Here is a 21771-nt window from a genome sequence, read left to right as displayed (position 1 = left end):
CTGACCCCTGATCATGATGCACGCACCCTTGGAGGAGTGTGGGGAGGACACAAGCCCGTCACACTTCTATGGCCAAAACAGAGAGCTCAGCAATTCGGAGCTGGTCAGAGCCTGGTGCCATTAAGTGCTCAGGAAGAATGTGTTCCATCCATCAAAGAACACAGGAGTAGTCCAAGGCTGCTGCCTCACTCTGCATTTTACAGGATGTTGACAGCTCTGCCTCCCTCTTTTAATAAAGCCGGAATGGTGCTTCCAGAAGCCCTGGAACTGCTGGAAGACTTCACATACACTGGCTGCGGAAGCCCCAGAGCCGGGGAAGCGGACAGGGCAGGGGTGCTCCCAGGAAGGCTCGCTGCTGCCATCAAGGGGCGCTCTGTGCACCCCGTCTCCTGGGTCCTACGGCAGAATCCTTGGGACAGGATGCTGGGAAGCCAGGTCTCTAATGGGGAAGAGGCAGAAAAAGTCAGGCAGTGCCCTGCAGGGGGGAGACGGGATGCTCCTCCTGGGTCCCCAGATGGCATGGGGAAGAAAAGCTATTAACAGGGAAATAAAGAAAACAGCAGGTCAATTAGCGGCAGGCTTGCAACATGAGAGAGTGAGCCACATAAATGCAAGCCCAAGTGCAGCCTTGAGGGACCACCTGAAGAGGGGCATCAAGAGGCTGTGCCAGACCACCCCTCAAGGTGCACCCAGCTCTCCCAGGAACCCTGCGCGCCTGGGTAGACCAGAGCCCTGAGTGTGGACATGCCTCCCCTCTGAGCACATGGTATTAGCCAGCAAAGTGGGCAAAATAGCTGAGGATCTGGCTTTTAAAATTTTATTTATTTATGTATTTATTTATTTAATTTATTTATTTATGTAAGAGCTAGTCAGCTGGGTGTACTGCTTTTCCCCCCCTTTCTTTTCATTGTTTTTCTCATTGCAGTCTCCTTTACTCCTGGACCAACACTCTCTTAAGTGCATTTAATTGGAAGAAAAATTGGCCCCCAGAAGTCTCTTTGCAGTATAGCCAAGACAGTATTTGAACTTCCTAATGGCCCTAGGAATCCCATCAGGGCCCTACTTCTAACAAACCAAACCTCTAAAGTGGAGGAAAAGTTTTCTGACCCTGCAGAAACTTTAAAAGTGATATTCAACTAGAGGGCCTGCTGGCCTGTGACCTGGTGTTCTCACAACCCTGAGCTGAGGGAAGAGGCACACCAGCTTCCTCCTGTTGAATATTTACTAGGTTCAGGTATGGCTGGGCATCTTACAGACCCTAGGAGCTGTTATTAAACCCGTTTTACAGAAAGGAAAGTGAGGCTTGTGCAGGAGTGACTTGCCAAGCTGCCCTGCTTTGTAAGCTGTAGTTTTAGGTCAGGAATCCTGGTCTATGGCTCTTCACATGCTCTTGAATTTCTTCTCATGACCCATATGATTCTCGCTAGGTTCTTAGCAATTTTGGCCACCACTCAATTTAATGAAATCAGTTACAAACAGAGTGACTGTCATTTTCTGTTGTGGCTGTGTTAACCCTTTGAAGACCACTTAGAGGCAGTTGCAGTTTCTGAAAAATCCACATTGAAGAAGATTGTATTTCATGGAGTTGACCTTGCAATAGAGGCCACAGCACTTATCAATTTCCCTGCAGGCCAGTAAATCTAAGTGCAATCTGGCATACATGGGTGTGCACTTTACACAGAAATGCATCTTCCCACACTGGTATCAGAACCACAGAAAATTTAGCATCAAGAAAGCCTATTTCCTTGCTTACATTTTCTGGTGCAGATTTTCTCTTTTTCAGTGTTCTTGGGCTTTTAAAGCCTTCATAAAGCATTGCAATCTTAAGTCACAATGACAATGTGTGTTTCTTTTTCAAATGTGAGAAACGAGAGATACCATGATCATAGATTAATACTATACAGTTTAAAATGGAGTGCTTCCTCTAAGTCTGAGATTTAGAGCAACGTCTTTACCAATTCTCCAGTTTTCCCCTTGACGAAAAATTTCCATTCTTTTTCTTTTTTTCCCCTCCATTTTTTGAGGGCCACACCCATGGCATATGGAGGTTCCCAGGCTGGGGGTCAATTCAGAGCTTTATCTGCTGGCCTACACCACAGCCACAGCAACTCAGGATCTGAGCTGCATCTGCAAACTACACCACAGCTCAGAGCAATGCCAGATCCTTAATCCACTGAGCAAGGCCAGGGATCGAACCTGGTCCTCACAGATTCTAATTGGGTTCATTAATCATTCTCTTACTTAATAAGACCTGATTATTATGATAGAAGAAAATTTGCCTATTTCTTTAATCTCATATTTCCATTTTTTTTTTTTTTGCCTTGATGTGTGGGTAAAAACTAAATGTACTAATAAAGAAATAACTATATGTTATAGAAGCAGGGGGAAAAGGACTAATAATCTAAGGTTAAAAAATTGAATTAAGGAGTTCCCACAGTGATGCAGTGTGTTAAGAATCCAGTGTTGCCACAGCTGTGGAGTAGGTCTCAGCTATGACTCAGATTTGATCCCTCACCTGGGAATGTCTATATGCCATGGGTGCAGCCATTTTAAAAATATTAACTTAAGACCTGTAACTTCTAGGCTATGAAAAATAAAGCTCTCATTTCCCCCATTTATGGAGTATCTATCCTGTGCCATGCCCAGGGCTAGGCACTAGAAAACAACACAGGCTCTGTCCCAGAACTCGCAGAGTAGTGGGCAGACAGACCTGAGGCCTTAGTTACTAATTATTCATTAAACCGTCTGGGGAAATATGGGAATATAAAGCAGGTGAATCAAACCTATTCTGGGGTAAGGAAAGTTACCCAGGAAATGGGGAGCATCTCAGCTAAGGTAAAGGGGAGAGGGTCAGCTAAAGAATATGTGTGAGGAACAGAAGACAGGGGAGAGAGACCAATGGGATGGAAAAACTACAAGATTCCTGAATGACTGAAGGGGAAAGATAGGGATGAGCATGGTGATGCTGGAGAGGTCCTAACCTATTATTGGACAGGACCTTTGCCAGGGAATCTACCCCAAAGCTAGAGATCACAGTGGGCAAGCTCCATGAGAAAAGGAACCAAGCCTACTTTTGCTTGTCATACTTGCTAGCCCAGGGCTAGCACATAGGAGGTTCCCCCCAAACAGCATCTGTTTCTACATGATTGTCACAAACCCTCATGCAGAGGAATCCTCCTTTCTATTCCCTTCCCTCCCTTCAAACTAAATTTTACTCTTGTTTCTTCCACTTCCTTCTGCCCAGTTTGAAGTTCATGGATTCATAAGGTTCTTCTCTGCCTTCTATATTCCTCCCTCTTCTTCCTTCCCATATTGTTGTACAATGTATTTAACAATTCATTGCACTGCCAAACAGATGGGAGAAATCATCTGGCTCCATTACAAAGGGGAAAAAATCCTGGACACTCTTCCCCTTAAACAAATATCCACTCGCTCCAAGGGTGGCTCAAATCTGGGCAGGGCTAGTGGATGTTTACACAACCAACTGGCAAAATAAGGAGGATTTCCTAGCTTGGGTTTTAAGTGACAGGTAATTTTTACCCAAAGGGAATGTTCTAATTTATCATTAAGCTCCTCTTCCTTGATTTCCATGCCAAAGCTTGAGGTGGCACATGGAGAAGGTTGTGTGCCCTGAGTGCCAAATTGGTCCCTCTGGGACTGAAAAAGCATTTTGGAATCTGTATTCAAGGCTGCTGTACACACAGTTTTGAGTTGTCAAAGCTCATCTCTGTACTGTGGCAGAAATCGCCAATCACCTTGGCTTCGCAAAAAAATTGGCACGATATACTCCCCAGACATTCATGCATATGTTGCATTTTGTTTTGTTTTGTTTCCAAGCACTTAAAATTATAAGAGACCTTCCTAGAAACCTACTTAATAAGCAACTCATCCTGAAGGTTTATTTGAATTCTTCAGCCTTCTGGGACAGTCATCCTCTGCTTTAATACCTAAGATGACTTACATTGTCATCCCACTGTTGGTGACAGGTCCAAAGTCTTCTCCAGTAGCTCAAGGGCATGTGTTCCTGTCCTCTCTTGCTCTTGACTTCCTGCCCGGAACTCACGCCTCCAGCCCCTTCTCCTCAAGCATGAGCAAAGCCACCTTCACTTCATTTCCCAAGTGCCACCAGTGAAGGCTCTATGTGTAACTGACCCGTATAAAATCTGGAGTCAGCCAAAGGTAATTACAGCACAGGCCAGGGGCTGAACGCTGAGCATGGATAGATCCCTCAAATCTACCCACTGTTCCCTGGCCAGGGCTGTCTCTTGCTGGCTGTAGTCTCTTTAGGCCCTTGGGTCACTAACCCCTTTTCTCTCATCCCCCAAGAGGTTTTCTCCAGATGAATTCCACTATTACCTTGCCATTAAAAAAATAAAAGACATTTTGTCTTCTCAAACAGTGATTATTCCCTCCGCATTGCATATTTATGGTGACCCTTCAAGGGGAGAAGTCTACTTGTAAAAGTTGAAACTGGAGTTCTCACTGTGGCCCAGTGGGTTAAGAATCCAACTGCAGCAGCTTGGGTCACGTGGAGGCATAGGTTTTGTCCCTGGCCTCGTGCAGTATGTTAAAGGATCCAGCACTGCTATAAAAATATACAAAAGTGAAAACCTACAACTTTTTTCTTTTTCAGCTGCACTCGTGGCACATGGAAATTCTCAGGGCCAGGGATCAAATCTGAGCAGGAGCTGAGACCTACACTACAGTTGCAGCAATGCCAGATCCTTAATTCACTGTGCCATAGCAGGAACTCTAAAACATACAGCTTCTGTTTTAGAATTCAATAGCTCCCTTAGACCTGAGTCTTCCTGCCCCTCCATATCTCTAACCCGTTGAGAATGATATTTCTAACATAGAGAAATGGCCCCCTAATAGCCAATTCATGAGAACTTTCTAGGTAAAAGGCACTTAACAATCCTTATTTCATTTCATCTTTTATAACGGCCCTGGTGATGAATCATTCTCTCCACCTTACAGTTGGTAATCATAGGAGAGCTATGATTTATCGAGTGCCTTCTGTGCATCCAGCTGTATGCTAAGCACTTTATGTGGATCACCTTGCTGAATCCTCACAACTCTACGAAGCTAGGGATCACTACCACCCCATCTCACAGATGAGGAAACCGAGATGCGGAGAGGAGAAATAATGAGTGTTCCCAACATCCCAACAAGAATGGAACCAAGGTCCTCAGGACTCCAAGGCCTATGATATTTCACTACACCACAGGGCTTCAGGAATTGGAGGAAAATCCCTTAGAAGACTATGAGCAGTGATCTTCCTGAACGGGCTCTGAGCTAGCCCTGGGTGTGCCTCAGAGCAGGCCTTTAGTAACAAATGAGCGAGGGAGACTTGTTCTGGATTCAGTCTGCAGAAACTCCCAGAGCACACCTCTTGGTTAGGGGGGGCTTGTCTGTCACACTGGGTCTTCTCTTAGTTTTCATTTGGCTTCCCTGAGATGCTTCAGTTGAGGGTGTGCCTGTCAATTAAGAAGAAGCCTCCTTGCTGAGAGTACAGTATTAAATTTTCATGGGGAGAAAGAGGGAAAAAATAGTAATTGTGGTAAGAATAAACTAGGCCTTTTTTCCCAAAAAAAATGCATGCTGTAATCATCCCTAATTTCCTCAGAGCCTTGGATTTCCTTCCTTTTTAGGGCCACACCGTGTACTTAAAGTTCCCAGGCTAGTGGTCGAATAGGAACTATAGCCACTGGCCTACACCACAGCCACAGCAACTACAACGCGGGATGTGAGCCACATTGCGACCTACATACACCACAGCTCACAGCAGCACTGGATCCCCAGCCCACTGAGTGAGGCCAGGCATCAACCTCACATCCTCACAGTTATTCGTCGGATTTTTTCCCCACTGCACCACAATGGGAACTCCCTCCTTGAATCTTTTGAAGTAGCTTGGACTTCAAGCTACTTCAGCTTAATAAAAGCCCCTGCTGCCACCGAGAGAATTCCCAGTTCTTGCTGGTTGGCTAACAGCACCTGCTCTTTCACTCTCCGTCCATCTCCACGCTGTGCCAGGAACCTGGCATCTTCAGTGGTCTGAGGAACACTGGACTGTGACTAAGAGCAGAAGGACCTCATTCTCCTGGAACCTAAGGCTGAAAAAAATGCGGTTGCTGGCCTCTCCAAGCCCAGGAGCATATTCCTAGAGGGGTACTTGCTGTTGTGGTCAGACCCATGTCCAAGAGAAAGGTCCATGTCAGGGAGCTTTATAGAAAGAACAGGAGAGACCCATATGATCCCCTGCCCCACACTATTGCCAAGGTTCCACCTCCCTGCCCTTCAGATGGGCAAAAGAGAAAGAAAAATGGTAGCACCCAGGAATGGCGAGAGGGTAGAGGACTAGTTTCTTTTGGGGTCAGTAGCAGAAGTCAGACTGTCAACGTATGTCACAGAGCTTTAAAAGGATGCATCATTAGACCCAGCAATTCCATTGCTAGGAATTTTATCCAAAGGAAATAATTTTGAATGCACACTATTTTAACTGTAAGGATGTTCATTCAGTCAGTGCTTTTGTAATAGCATAAAACTCAAATCAACCTAAATGTTCAACAACAGAAAATTGGTTCAATTAATTTTGGTTTTTCCCTGCAATGGAATATTCAGCAGCCATTAAAACAATAATGTATAGCTCTGTTTGTTGACAAGGAAAAATATGACATAATGTTAAAGTGGATTAAATTAGTATGGTTCTCTGTGTGTGTGTTTTAGTGGTGATTATTTCTTATTGGTAGGATTATCAGAGTTTCCTTCTCTTTTTGTGTTTATGTATTCCATATAAATTTTGTAAGCATGGAAAAATTACAATCAGAAAAAAATCAATGATTTTGTTATTTCTTTAAAAAGGACTAGTTATCAAGAAACCTAAGGACAAAGACCAATCTAGGATGTTCTGCCTAAAGGATAGAAATCAGTTGGACATACGGTTTGAACTGAGTTCACTTCTCTGTTCCTAAATAGGTAAAGCATCCCCACTTCCACCAGACCATCCAGTCAGCATAAATTATGGACAGGGGTCTGTGATTTCCCACCTTTCTGCTTTGCAGCCTGGCTCAAGGGTTCAGCTACCCTATATCTCAGTTGCTGAACCTTCCACAAAGCCATCCATCTTTTTAGGATTTACTGAGCACTTGTCCTGTACAAGTTGGAGGACAGGAAGATACTGTCCTATGGCTACAAGAGAAGCCTTTCCTCAGTGTGAGCATCCCCTGGCCCCCTCCACCATATGATCTACATCCTGGGGCATCTTCCCTGCCCACCTTGTTTTACCCTTGTCTTCTGCTTCAAATCCTCTTTCAGTCAAGCCATCTGTCCCTTGAGGGCTGCTTCTGAATTTCTTACAGCACGTAGGAGATTGAATGGCACGTAACAGAAGCTCAATAAATATTTATGGAATGAAAGCCTAGATGTAATTACTATCAGAAAAGCATATTTCCTTTATTTATATTTATGTGAGTCTGATGTCTGATAGCCTGGGTCAGTTAGAACTCATTTTGGATGGAAGTGACCAAAAAAGATGCAATCCAAACCATTTTAAGCAAAAGGGGGATTTACTGTCTCCCTTAACTATGAAGTTCATAAGCCAGCTTCTGCTGGGTCCAAAGTCCAAAGGCTTGGTCTCCTTCTACTTCTCAGCCCTGTCTTATTCTTGTTGGCTCCAATCTAAACTCTTCCCTTAGGAAACCAAGATGGCTCTCTGCACCTCCAGGCTCTTACAGATCCACATCTAAGAGGGAAAAAGAAAGAGTGCATCTCTTTGGAAATCCAAGTAATAATCTCCACATTGGATGATGGGACGTGAGTAGTGGGTTTGGGTCACGTGCCCATCCTAGACCAATCCCTGAACTGGGGATACTGTTTCCTGATAGCCATGCCTGAGTCACATGTCTGTGTCTGCAGCAGTACATGGATCATAGTGAGGGAGGGGTGGCTGTCTCCCCCAAACACAGAGCACTATTACCATAAGAAGGGAGGAGGAATTGGGGGAATAAAAAAATCGTAGTGTCTATTAAACTTCCCTTCTCAGCAACAAGCACATCTTTCCTGTTTCTTGAGCCCAAATCAACCCATTCCCTTTTTAGCACAAACATCTCTGTTTTCTCTCCCTGCCCAAGCAGGAGAACTACAACCAAGTCCTTGTGGGGAAGACAGAACTGTTCCAAACAAAAGCTCCTCAAAGTAGCCAGGTGCTGCCCATGGATTTGAATTTGCATCTCCCAGGGCGGTCATTCTCTATCAACCCCAGTGGCACACAGGATCACCCAGGATGAGGAGAGCTTTTCAAACAGATGCCTGGGTGTGAACCCCACCCTCAGTTCTGATCCAGGTGGACTGGGTGGGACTCTTCATGTCACCCAATCACCACCTCCACTATGACTTGTAGAGCAACCAAGGAGAGACAGCTTCATTTTCACATGCTGACAGGTCAGAGAGCAGGACACAAGTCATAATTAGACAAGTTAACCCATCTGTCTGAGCCTCACTTTCCTTATCTGTAAATTAGAAACTGTTATTAAAAAATTCAACCAAGGAGTTCCCGTCGTGGCTCAGTGGTTAACGAATCTGACTGGGAACCATAAGGTTGCAGGTTCGATCACTGGCCTTGCTCAGTGGGTTAAGGATCTGGCGTTGCCATGAGCTGTGGTGTATGTAGGTTGCAGACTAGGCTCGGATCCCGCATTGCTGTGGCTCTGGCGTAGGCCGGCGGCTACAGCTCTGATTAGACCCCTAGCCTGGGAATCTCCGTATGCCACAGGAGCGGCCCTAGAAAAGGCAAAAAGACAAAAAAAAAAAAAAAAAAAAAATTCAACCAAGTACATTTTAAAGATCTAAATGCCTTTAATGAGCGATTCACCTGTTTGTAAGTGAGGCTCAAAGGAGCTATACAGAATGAAAATTTTTTATAGGCAGAAGAAGGAAAAGAGTAGATTGTTTCAGGCTTAGGGAACCCACCTATGGGGAACAGAAGAGGACTAAGTGGCAGATTATCTCATTGGTACTGACCAGAACATTCTAGACAACGGGCTAATACTACATTCCTGGGGGAGGATGTAACTGCAGTTAGGCTAGGTATTAAGTTTTGGGTTGCTGACATGGTGCTTAGCACAAATGCCTTCATTTGGAGCCTGTGGTTTCTCTTTTTAGTAGAATGATAACCCCTAGTTTGCAGGGATGCTGTGAGGATTAAAAAAGATACGGCAGACAAAGTTCTGGCACTAGTAGGTGCTTAAAAATTCTTAGATGTAGCTTCCAACCAAGATTGCCAAGGGACATCTATTACTCATCAGTGAAAAAACAAAGCTTACTTTGTTCCCAACTAACTGGTTTTTCAAATGCTAGCTACTCATTCTACGCTTTACCAAGGGAGGATCAGTTTGTCAGGATGCTTCATTTAAGAAATCCCTATTAATGTGAAAAGGTATTTTTTTGGCCAAGCCCACAGCACGTGGAAGTTCCCAGGCCAGGGATCGAACCTGAGCCACATCAGCAACTCAAGCCACTGCAGTGACACCATATCCTTAACCCGCTGCTCCACAAGGTAACTCCAAAAAGGATATTTAAAAAAAAAAAAAAAGTGAGTGTACCATGTTCAGATAGCTTGAAGTACAAAAGAGACATGCATAAGCAAATTAGCCTTAAAGAGGTACTCCAAAGACACTTTCTGAATAATGAATGTGAATAATGGCGAGTGTGTCTGATACCCAGGTACCAAAAATTGTCTTCAAACTTCAAACATTTGGTTTATATATTGCTGACATTATGTGAAAGGAAAGGTCACAGGTGAAATGTAAAGAGATTTTTTTACTATTTGAGACTGTGTTACAAGAACATCCTCCCTCTAGCATAGGAATATCTAGAAGGGTTTAAATGTCACTAACAGTCTCAAAATGATTGCAGTGGATTTGCAGCAAAAGGGATGTAAAGGGCCTTTTTCATTAAAAATGTTCTTTGATTTTTCAGTTGTAGCTTTGGCAGCTTATTGGCAAAAGAGGGATGATGGGGAAACATTTCTCAGAAGGTGGTAGGGGACAAAGCTGGGAAGGCATTTGTGGCAGATTACACATGAAAGGAGTTTCTGCTCAAAGAGGAAGTGCCTGTCAGCCCTCTGAGCACACACGTAGTCATTTCGTTAATTTTTGTACAGACAGAAGATTGAAAAGAATACTTAGGAGCACTCTCCCCTGCAAAGAAACCAGCTCAAGAAACGCTGTTGGACACCACCTCAGGGTTACAGACTGCACCTGTTTGCTCCTCCCACAAACATGACGTGGGCCCTGGGATGGCAGGGCCCTCAAGGAGCTCAAGGCCTAGAGGGGTCTATGAGGCCATGAGATTAGCCTCACACACCCTCAAGTACAGGGCATGCAGAGGACAGAAGGTCCAGTGCCGACTCCTAGTTCATCCTGGTGTTTACACAGAACCCATGTCTCCCGCCAGCTGCTCCCAGCCCTCACTCTGTGTGGCAGGGCTACCAACCTGGTTCCACACCAGGGGAGCCCTGGGACTCCTCTGATGGCCTCCTTTGGCTTGAGGACTTCTGCAGCACCAGGGTCTGACAGGTTCCCCCTCCACCTTGCCTCCCTCTCTCTCTCCTTGCAAGGTCAGACTGGCTTAGGGTCAGAGGGCTCCCTGAGCTTTCCCATCTCCTTCTCCATTTTTGCTCACAACCTTCCCCTAATAAAATCCAAGCACATGCAATCCTACTGTAGAACCTGTTTCTTGGAGACTGCAGTCTAAAGGAGCACCCCCCCCGCCCCCTCATCAAGCCATACTAAAGAAACGTGGCAACGAGAACACAGGTGTAAGGAAAGCTTTCTGGGTGCCAAGTGCTATTGTGTGGAGCCCACAGAGTCAGTGTTCCTGGTACCCTCCAGGGTAGGTACTGTCATCCCGTTTCTGTATGACAGGGGGGGACACATGAGGAACAGAAAAGTCAAGTAAATTTGTCCATCTGGTTAGCGGTGGCAGCAAGGTTTGCATCGAAGAAACTGAACATGTCCCTGTGGGGCTCTCGGGCACAAAAGCGTTTCTGTCTCCCCCATTTCTTGTTCTTCGGAAATGGGCCTCATTCAGCTACCATGACCTTCCCTGAGTTCCTAGGGTCATGTTCAGACAGTTGCTGATCAAGGAAGGGAGGGGATGCAAAGACCAAGGGGAACAGTCAGGGACAGCTTAGGGTACTTCCTTGTCCTTCTCCCTGGCTTAATTGTACCCGAAACACAATCACCCATAAGCTAAAGATTAGGCACCCTGAGCACAATTGCCTGTAGGTTAAAGATTATTAGCGCGTGATGTTTTCCAGGAACTTCCCTAGTTTGTTCTGATCAACATTCCCGTTTTGCAAGTACTGTAATTCTAGGAAATAACCCCGAAGACAACCATCATGATCATACGGAGATCTCCTGACTCCAGCTTTGATGACTAAGATTCTCCCAAAGAAAGAAGAATGCATATTTGTCCCAATCCTGATTCCTATCTGAAAACCTGTTTTTCTCCTTTTTACTATAAAATGCCTTGCAATTCTTTCTAATGGGGGGCACAGTCTTTAGGGCATTAGCCCTTTGTGACCCTTCATCTTTGCCTGGCAAAGCAATAAAGCTATTTTTTTCTCCTTTACTGAAAACTCTGTCTTTGCATTTCAATTCGGCACAGGCAGACAGAGGCCAAATTCCAGCAATACCGAAGCACTGGTTCAAGGATGCACCTGCTTAGCTGGAACACCATAGCAAGGCATGATAGCAGTGCTGGTTTTCCTAGGCCAGCAACTCTTCCTTTTTGGGGGCAACAGAACTTTTTACCTAGGAGAACCCACTGAATATGGAGCTAACAGAAGGCCCCATCATGGCTGCTTGGATCACTTGATCCAGCCATACCTGAAGCTAGAAACCCTAGGGGTAATTTGAACTTTTCAATTACATCTATCACTCCATTTGCATTTTGCTCATGCTAATTTTTGGTACCATCTCTTACAACCAATATGGGTTAGAATCAGAGAGGTGCTCTCTGAGACCAAAAGATGTAGGAATCTGTATTAGTTTGCTAGGGCTGCCATAACAAAGTACTACAAAGTGAGTGGCTTAAACAACAGACCTCTTACTGTCTCACAGTTCTGGAGCCTGGAAGTCCAAGATCAGGTGTCAAAATGTTGGTTTCTTTGAGCTGAGAGAAAGATCTGTTCCCAGCCTCTTTCACTGGCTGGTAAGTTGCTACCTTCACCCTGTGTCTTCACGCAGTCTCCCCTGCATGCAAGTCTGCCTTTGTGTCCACATTTCCCTATTATAAGGACACCGGTCATACTGGATTAGGGGCCCACCCTAGTGACCTCATTTTAACTTCTTACCTCTAAAAGACCTTGTCTCCAAATCAAGCCAACTCTTGAGGTCCTGGGGATTAAGACTACTGCCTATCTTTTTTGGGGGGGTGGGGTGGGGAACGCAATTTAACCCCTAACAGGATCCTGCTTCTAGAGGGACAGAAGAATATAAATAGTATCAATAAGAGTGAAGACTTGTTTTCTATCCCTGCTGAAGGCAGGCTGAGAGAAAAGGAAGGATTTCAGTTAACATTCAGGATGACTCCCTTTCTAGAAAGGCTGAGAAACAAGGGAAGATATTAACAAAAGATGGTGTCACCATCTCTAAAGACCCTTACATAGGATCCTTTAAGTAAAGGCATCCAACCCCACGCTGGGTAGAATGGAGGTGTTCTAGATTATTACTGGTCAAGGAGGTCTGAATCTGAAAACATCAAGTTACTTAATTTTTCTCCATTAAATTAAATCCCTCCAAGTTCCTACTTACCAGATGAGTCTTCTTCCCAGCACTCCTCTTGCCCGACCAGTGCTATTTCAGGTTCAGGTCATATCATGTCTGGAACATTCAGGGAGGACCTCTGGCCTTTGGTCACCATGGTCACTGCTGCTACTCAGGACCAGGCCAGCCTGGTTCCTGGATGCAGAGACTCTTTTGCTCCTCTCTCCAGTCTGGGAAGCCAGTCACAGTGCCTGGGAGGGATCCAGTCTTTGAGGACCACCATGCAGCCATTCCCCTCTGCAGCTCTGTCATCCCCACTATGTTGCTCAGGGAGTCAGGCACAAACTCCCCACTGACAGACTCAGAAGGATAGTGAGGACATGATTCCTAAGAGGCTGGAAGGAGGCTGAGGTTCCCAGCTGCCCTGGCGGGTTACAAGAAGGTGGTGCTGATGGTGGGGAGCCCAACCTGAAGTTAGAAGCCAGGCCAAAGCCCCAATCAAAGAGCCCCACAGGGGGAAAGCCTGGGGGCTCTGGGACTTGATTCGGGAAGACCCAAGGTTGCCTCCAGACTCTGAGCTAACCGGTACAGTGGATGCAGCCATGATCACTTCATCCTTCCTCTTGCTATTGGCACCTCCCTCTAATAAACTTGCCTCGCTCCCACTGCAGCCCAGGTGTTTTGCATGGAGTTCAATCAGTCGCTGATCAGATTCTCCTGGCAGGAATCATTGGTTCAGAATTGGGTTCTGGGGCCTGATCAAGTCAGAGGGATGTGGTGAGACTTTTGTGCTGAGGGAGAAGTGGGTTCTCCTTTCCCACTGGGTGTCCACCCACCAGGCTGAGGACCCAGAGCCATGGGCAGTTTTCTTGTCTGAGAAGGAAGCCAAGGAGAACAGAACTGAGATATGGTAACATTGCTTGAACCTTAACTCATGGATCCAACAGAGCCCAAAGCTGATGTGCCCCTGGGATTTTTCAATTATCTCAGGCAGGTTGCCGTGGGTTTGCTGTAACTTTCAAGGGGTAGCTTTTCAAACCTGTTCAACCTTCCCTCGCACATTTAGTCTGTGTCACCTAACTGTCCTGCCAAACCTCTCATCCTTGCCAAACAGAAAGATGGTGGAGCTCCCTTTGTCTTCCCAAATCCTGCATCCTTGCCCGCAGGTAACCAGAGTCAGGACAAGCCAGCAGCACCTAAAGAATCTGCCTGCTGACCACCTTCCAGAAACTGGTAACGGGAATTGACCATCCTGCAGAAGAGGTTCAGACTCAGCACTGAGCTTGAGGTTCCTGCCCAGACTAGTTGCAGGGATTCTCTTCCCTAGAGACCACACTAAGTGCTGGGTGTGAGGATGGCAGACACAGGCTGGAAGAGCAGGCTGTATGCAAGGTCTCAGGCTACAGGTTTCTCACTAACTGAATGGGGGAGGGGCACTTTTACAGAGCGACCACCACATGCCAGGCTGGGGGCTCAGACCTCATCCTCACAAACATCCCATGATATCAGTGCTATTACTCCCCCATTTTATAGATGAGGTAAAAAGATACTTAGGAGGGAGATTTGTGGACCTTTCTCATCTTTTCCCAACCTATTAAAACTCTGCTTATGTAGCATTTATTTTTATTTTTTTTATTTTTTAATTTTTTTTGTCTTTTTGCCATTTCTTGGGTTGCTCCTGTGGCACATGGAGGTTCCCAGGCTAGGGTTCAAATCAGAGTTGTAGCCACCAGCCTATACCACAGCCACAGCAATGTGGGATCTGAGCCTCGTCTACGACCTACATCACAGCTCACGGCAACATTGGATCCCCAACTCACTGAGCAAGGCCAGGGATCGAACCCACAACCTCATGGTTCCTAGTCAAATTCGTTAACCACTGAGCCACGACGGGAACTTCGTAGCATTATTTCTTATATCTTAAAAAATACATATTATAAACACATAATTAAAAAAATTGAACCAGTATAAGAGATCTGAGCATGAAATGTCCCTCTCCCATCCCTGGCTCCAGCCCCAGTATTTATTGAGTGCTTGCAAGGTGCCAGGCCCTCTGCTAAGTTTTTTACATTTGCCATTTAATCCCCAAAACAAGTGGCAAATGGTATTCTTAACTCTGCTTAAGATGATGAAATGGATGCTAAGATGGTAAGAACGGGATACCAAACCTCATCGTTGGCTTCCAAAGCCCACCCCCTGCAACCACCTTGTCTGTATACCAAGACCCCTCCCACCAGGGCCTGGACTTATCCACTGCAGATTCTTTTTGCAAAAGGTATTCCCAAACCTCAAAGTCGCATGGCTTCAGTGGGTCATTTGAGCTATAAAAGCAAATGGCTTCCCAATACACCAAACCAGAAAGATCCCTGGTGTATCTTCTGCCACTTCCAGCTTTGTTACAGGCCATGCTGGTGCCCTTCCTCAGCCCATGTCAGACAGCTCAGGGTACACACAGAAGCATTCTGAGGCTTCCCTGTCCTTTCCTGTAGTGATAACCAGGGTCTTACTTTAAAGCCACCGGGCACTTTACTATCTTCACCCACCCCAGCAGACTGGATGTGGATATGGGAGATTGGAATAGGCTATTTGATTAATATTCTCCAGGACATCACAATGACTTCCATCCTGTCCCTCTGGGTAGAGGGGCCAGCAGGTGGAATGCCTGGCATCCCTCCTGTTCATGGTTGGCAGGGCAACAATGGGGTCTTCCTGGTAGGGGTGAGAGGGAGTGTGGAATTCTTTCCCTGCCAAGCGCAGTTTGCCCGCACACCATCTGCACTTAGCAGCAAGTGGCCCAAACACCAAAGACTTCTCTAGTTTTTGCTTAGTGCCTTGGGCAAGTGAGGAAAGAGAGCAAAAAAGGAACATTTGGCTGCTCCATGTTAATTAAATTGTAGAGTCTAACAGGAACGCAATGATAATAGGCATGTGGGTGAATCAAGTGTATCTGCCTCTTAGGAACAGGCTAGGAAAACTTTGCTGGGAGGAATTTATATTAATAAATTGGTGACAAATACAGATCAACTTCCAGCCTGCAAGCCATGCCAACTTGCTGATGGAACTGAATACGGCTTACATGTTCTCACATAACCCACCTCTGGGAAGCCCGCCTTATCCCTGAGCCTAAGGGCAGTGGGGTGCTGGCAAGTATTTAACAACCAGCTTTCAGGGGAAAAGCTTTTATTTGTAACATCTGCTGATTTCCAAGGTGTAAATACTCCTGCCATGCCGAATTTCAAGTTACCAACATGAAGAGAGTTAGGAAGACCTGTGCTATGGCACACCAGTATATTGCTAAAATAGATGCAAATAACCTCCAGAGCATGGCTATGGCTAAAAAGCATAAGATCCCTGGGAAGTGATGAATTTTGGGTATTTCTAATCTTTGTTTTTTTTTGGTTTTTTTTTGGTCTTTTTTGCTATTTCGTGGGCCGCTCTCGCGGCATATGGAGGTTCCCAGGCTAGGGGTCGAATCGGAGCTATAGCTGCCAGCCTATGCCAGAGCCACAGCAACGCAGGATCCGAGCCACGTCTGCAAACTACACCACAGCTCACGGCAACGCCAGATCGTTAACCCACTGAGCAAGGGCAGGGATCGAACCCACAACCTCATTGTTCCTAGTCAGATTCGTTAACCACTGCGCCACGACGGGAACTCCTAATCTTTGTTTTTAATATAACTAATTCCAAGGATGTATAATTTAATGTTTAATAACAGTGCTTAATAACTGCCTCATAGAATTCCCCCAAATCTAACAAATCAGCTGGGTCAAGGCAATGTGAGTCAGCCCGGCACCCCACTAGCAGGTGAGGAAAGGCAATTGTATTTGAGTTGTAGAGATTTCAGGGAAGCATCAGACATGAATTATTCTAGAGATGGGGTTTAGCATAAAGAAGGCCTCAGTGAATGGTTTGTGGAAGAGTTCTGGATCAGCGCAAGGAACAAGATGAAGATAGCCTCACCTGGCACAGAAGGGAGGAATCAGCCCTGACTTTCCAAGAGTATCTCTGCCAGAATAGAAATTATATCATTCTGTTAAAGGCAAATCTCATTCATTTCAAATTTTCATCCATGCCACCATTTTAGAGATCAGAAAACTGAGATCCAGAGGCATCTAGAGGACTTCCCCAAATCACAGTGAGGCAGTCAAGTAGGAATCCAGATTCTTTAAATCTTACTATTTTCTATTTCACCAGCTGTGTGGTAAGGCCACCCAAAATGGCTATTCTCTTTCTCTCTGTACACCCTCTGCTTTACCTACACTCCACTCACATGACTGACCTTCCTACCTGCTCTCCCCTGCCCCAGCTGGCGAGTGTTCTAACCTTTAAATCAAAACACCTGCACCATGATAGCTTCTCAAAGGGGCAGTGGGGACATGCTCTTCTCTGCTGGTTTCCCTGGCAACCAACTGGCTGACCGGAAATTAATTCCCAGGTGACTTCCCACTACCCACGAGCAGCAGTGTGGATGGCCACCATGTCCTGCCTGCCTTCCACTGCGTGCAATGGGGTGTTGCTCTAGGACCTTGCTTAATACATGTAAGTTCCCTCTATCCATTACGTCATTGATGTCTCTGTCACTGACCCTGGGCTGTTTTTTTGGTCTTGAAGCTTGTTAAGTACAGGGGATGTGGGCTTGAAGGCTGCAGCCTGACAAATGGTGAAGCAGCCTGGAGGCTGAGGAGATTCCCATGAGTGCCAGGATGTTGGGGAAATAGGAAGGAGAAATAATGGGAGTCGTCCACTAATGTGGGGCCTGAAAGTTGTGGGGGAAATTCTAGGGTGGCCATCCACTAGTCTGTGGGGTCCTATGTTGGCTGTGTTTGATATATGGGAAACATCAAGAAAGCACGGGGAACTCACAGATACCCCTGAGGCTGCTGTGGAGTTATTGGCTTCTGTTACGATTGGAAAAAAAAAGATGTTGGACAGTAAATGAGGGGCCAAAGCTCTGGGCTTGCTGTTGCTTTTTTTTTTTCTTCATTATTTTTAAAGCAGAAAGTTTTTTGTGTTTTTGATTTTTAGGACCACACCCGTGGCATATGGAGGTTCCCAGGCTAGGGGTCTTATTGGCACTGCAGCTGCTGGCCTACACCACAGCTCACGGATCTTTAACCCACTGAGCAAGGCCAGGGATCAAGCCTGCAGCCTCATGGTTCCTAGTCAGATTTGTTTCTGCTACACAGAGATGGGAACTCCAAAACGCAGAAAGTTTTTTAAAATGCAGTATAATTTTATTAATATCTTGTTTATTTCTTCCTTTTTCTTAAATTTGAGAATATTCCTAAACAGATCTTTTTTGCAGAATTTAAAAAATATATTTTTAAACTAAACTATGGTTGATTTACAATGTTTCAGATATACAGTGATTCGCTTACATATTTTATATATAATTATATGCTATGTATACATATTTTTCAGATTCTTTTCCATTATAAGTTGTTGAAACATATTAAATATGGTCCCCTGTGTCATACAGTAGGTCCCTGTTTTTTGTTTTTGTTTTTTAATTGAAGTGTGGTTAATTTAAAATGCGTTAATTTGGGAGATGGGATTAAGATGGTGAAATAGAAGGACTGGAGCTCAACTTCTCTCCTAAAAACAACAAAATTCACAACTAAAATCTGAGCAATCTTCAACCAAATGGACCAGAAACCTTCAAAAAGATATCCTACTCCCGAAGAAAAAGAGGAGGCCACATCAAGAGGTAGGAGGGGTGATTATGTGACGTAAGAGACCCCATACCTCCTGGGTGGGAAGCCCCACAGACTGGAAAGTAACTGTTTCACAGAGACTCACCTACAGGAGTGAGACTTCTGAGCCCTACATCAAACTCCCACGTGTGGGGATCTGGCACTGGGAGAAAGAGCCCCCAGAGCATCTGGCATTGAAGGCCAGTGGGGCTTGTGCACAGGAGCTCCACAGGACTGGGGGAAATGGAGACCCCATTCTTAAAAGGCACACAGACTTTCATGTGCACTGGGTCCCAGGGCAAGGCAAAATCTCCATAGGAATCTGGGTCAAACCTGACTGCAGTTCTGGGAGGACATCCTGGGAAAACAGGGGTGAATGTGGCTTGTTGTGAGGGAAGGATGTTGGAAGCAAAGCTCTGGGGAATATTCAGCAGCTGTGCCTTTCTCTGGAGGTGGCCATTTCCACCCAGATTTTCTCAGTCAGTACTGAGGAGCCCCAGGACAAACAACAATCCAGGTGTGATCACAGACCCACCCCTCAGTAAACAGGCTGCCTAAAGACCCCCAGGCACACAGCTGCCTCTAATCCCATCCAGAGACTAAGCCCCACCCACCAGAGGGATAAGAATCAGCTCCACCCACCAGTGGGTAGGCATCAGCACCTCCCATCAGGAAGCCTACAGCAAGCCCCCATACAACTTCAGCCACAAGGGGGGCAGCCACCAGAAGTAAGAGAGGCTACAACTCTATTATCTGTAAAAAGATCACCACACCAAAAACCTATAAAAATGAAAAGACAGAGAACTATAACTCAGATGAGGGAGAAAGAAAAAAACCCCAGACAATCAGCTAAGTGATCAGGAGATTCTCAGCCTCCAGGAAAAAGACTTTGGACTGTTGATGCTGAAGATGATACAAGACATTGGAAATAAACTGGAGGCAAAGATGGATAACTTACAGGACACACTGAGCAGAGATACAAGATATAAAACTTAAACAAGAAGCGATGCAAAATACAATAACAAAAATTCACTAGAAGCAGCTAACAGCAGAATACAGGAGGGAAGAACGAATAAGCGAGGTGGAGGGCAGATTAGTGGAAATTATGGATGCAGAACAGAAAAGAGAAAAAAGATTGAAAACAAATGAAGAGAGTATCAGAGAAATCTGGGACAATGTTAAATGTACGAACATCCATATTATAGGGGTGCTAATGTTATGGCAGCTGCCCAGCAGCCCTGTCCCACACAGCATATCAGCTCTGGTGACAGCCCTGTGGCTATAGTGCACCAGCTCCAGCAGTTCTGTGGCTGCAGTGTATCAGCTCTTTTATCCATCAAGAAACCAAGCAAGCACTCAGAGTTGGAGAACTCGGGTTTATTATGCTGCCAGGCTCAGAGGAGATCGCTCTCTGGAGTCTCAGCCCCAAAGAAGGGTTTCACAAGGCTTTTATGGGCTACCTCTTCCAGGTCCATGCTTGGCTGGTCAGACCGGAGTGAGGTCAGGCAAGGTAGTAGATGCGGAAACAAGTTTGCAGAAGCAGATGTGTGGGGAAGGGGTGGTTGGGGCAGTTGGCTGGACTTTGCTTAGTCATCATGGCTGGGGTCTCTCCTTTCCACCTTTTTATCAGGACATTTTCTCCTACACCAGAAGGAGAAGAGAGAGAGAAAGGGACATAAAAAATATTCCAAGAGATAACAGCCAAATAATTCCCTAACATGGGAAAGGAACCACTCACTCAAACCTGGGAAGCACAACGAGTACCATATAAAATAAACCCAAGGAGGAATACACCAAGACATATATTAATCAAACTGACCAAAATTAAAGACAAAGAGAAAATCTTGAAAGCAGCTAGGGAAAAGAAACAAATAACGCACAAGGAACCCCAATAAGGTTATTGGCAGATTTTTCAGCAGAAACTCTGCAGGCCAGAAGGGAGTGGCATGATAAGCTTAGTGTGATGAAAGGAAAAAACCTCCAACCAAGATTACTTTATCCAGCAAGGCTCTCATTCAGATTTGTAGGAGAAATCAAAAGCTTCACAGATAAGCAAAAGCTAAGAGAATTCAGCCCGACTAAACCAGCCTTACAACAAATACTGAAGGAACTTCTCTAGGCAGAAAAGAAAAGGCAGCAACAGGAAACAAAAATACCACAAATGACAAGGCTCACCAATAAAGGTAAAGATAGAAAATCTTCCACACAAAATTATGCCATCAAAATAAGAAATCATGAGAAGAGGTGGGTACAAACGCAGGACGCTGGAGATGCACTTGCAATTAAGAGACCAACAACTTAAAACAATCTCATATATATATAGACTCATATCAAAACTTAAGAATAACTTCAAACCAAAAATCTACAACTGATACACAAACAAATAAGAAAAATCAACTCAAATACAACACTAAACATAGTCATCAAACCAGAAGAGGAGAGAATAAGAGAAGAAGGGAAGAAAAAAGAGCAACAAAAACAAATCCAAAGCAATTAATAAAATGGCAATAAGTACATACATATTAATAATTACCTTAAATATTAATGGACTAAATGCCCCAATCAAAAGACATAGACTGGCTGAATGGATACAAAAACAAGACCCATATATATGCTGTCTTCAAGAGACCCACTTCACTTCTAGGGACACATACAAATTGAGAGTGAGAGGATGGAAGAAAATATTTCATGCAAAAGGGAATCAAAAGAAAGCTAGAATAGCAATACTCATAAAAGACAAAATAGACTTTAAAATGAAGAATATTGGAGTTCCCGTCGTGGCGCAGTGGTTAACAAATCCAACTAGGAACCATGAGGTTGCAGATTTGATCCCTGGCCTCACACAGTGGGTTAAGGATTCAGCATTGCCATGAGTTGTGGTGTAGGTCACAGACGTGGCTCAGATCCCACGTTGCTGTGGCTCTGAAATAGGCTGGCGGCTACAGCTCCGATTAGACCCCTAGTGTGGGAACCTCCATATGCCGCGGGACCAGCCTAAGAAATGGCTAAAAGACAAATAAATAAATAAATAAATAAAAGAATATTTTAATGGACAAGAAAGGTCACTACATAATGATCAAAGGAACAATCCAATAAGAAGATACAATAATTTTAAATATCTACACATCCAACATAGGTTCACCATAATACATAAGGCAACTGCTAACAACCTTAAAAGGACAAATCATCAATAACACAATCATAGTGGGGAATTTAACACCCCACTTACAGCAATGGACAGATCATTCAGACAGAAAATCAATAAGGAAACACAGGCCCTGAATGAAGCATTAAACCAGATAGACTTA

At 45.0% G+C, this 21771-nt stretch overlaps 1 long non-coding RNA gene across 1 annotated transcript in view; it reads left to right on the top strand.

Annotated features, from left to right (window-relative positions):
- Nucleotides 17147-21771, top strand: part of LOC110256246 — a 60054-nt gene continuing 55429 nt past the window's right edge. The window contains exon 1 of the long non-coding RNA XR_002337582.1: nucleotides 17147-17309. This is a non-coding gene — a long non-coding RNA (uncharacterized LOC110256246). The remainder of the gene's footprint in view (nucleotides 17310-21771) is intronic.

The sequence above is a fragment of the Sus scrofa genome, chromosome 13 (genome assembly GCF_000003025.6).
Source record: "Sus scrofa isolate TJ Tabasco breed Duroc chromosome 13, Sscrofa11.1, whole genome shotgun sequence".
Classification (NCBI taxonomy): Eukaryota; Metazoa; Chordata; class Mammalia; order Artiodactyla; family Suidae; genus Sus; species Sus scrofa.
This window is presented reverse-complemented; position numbering and strand designations above follow the sequence as displayed.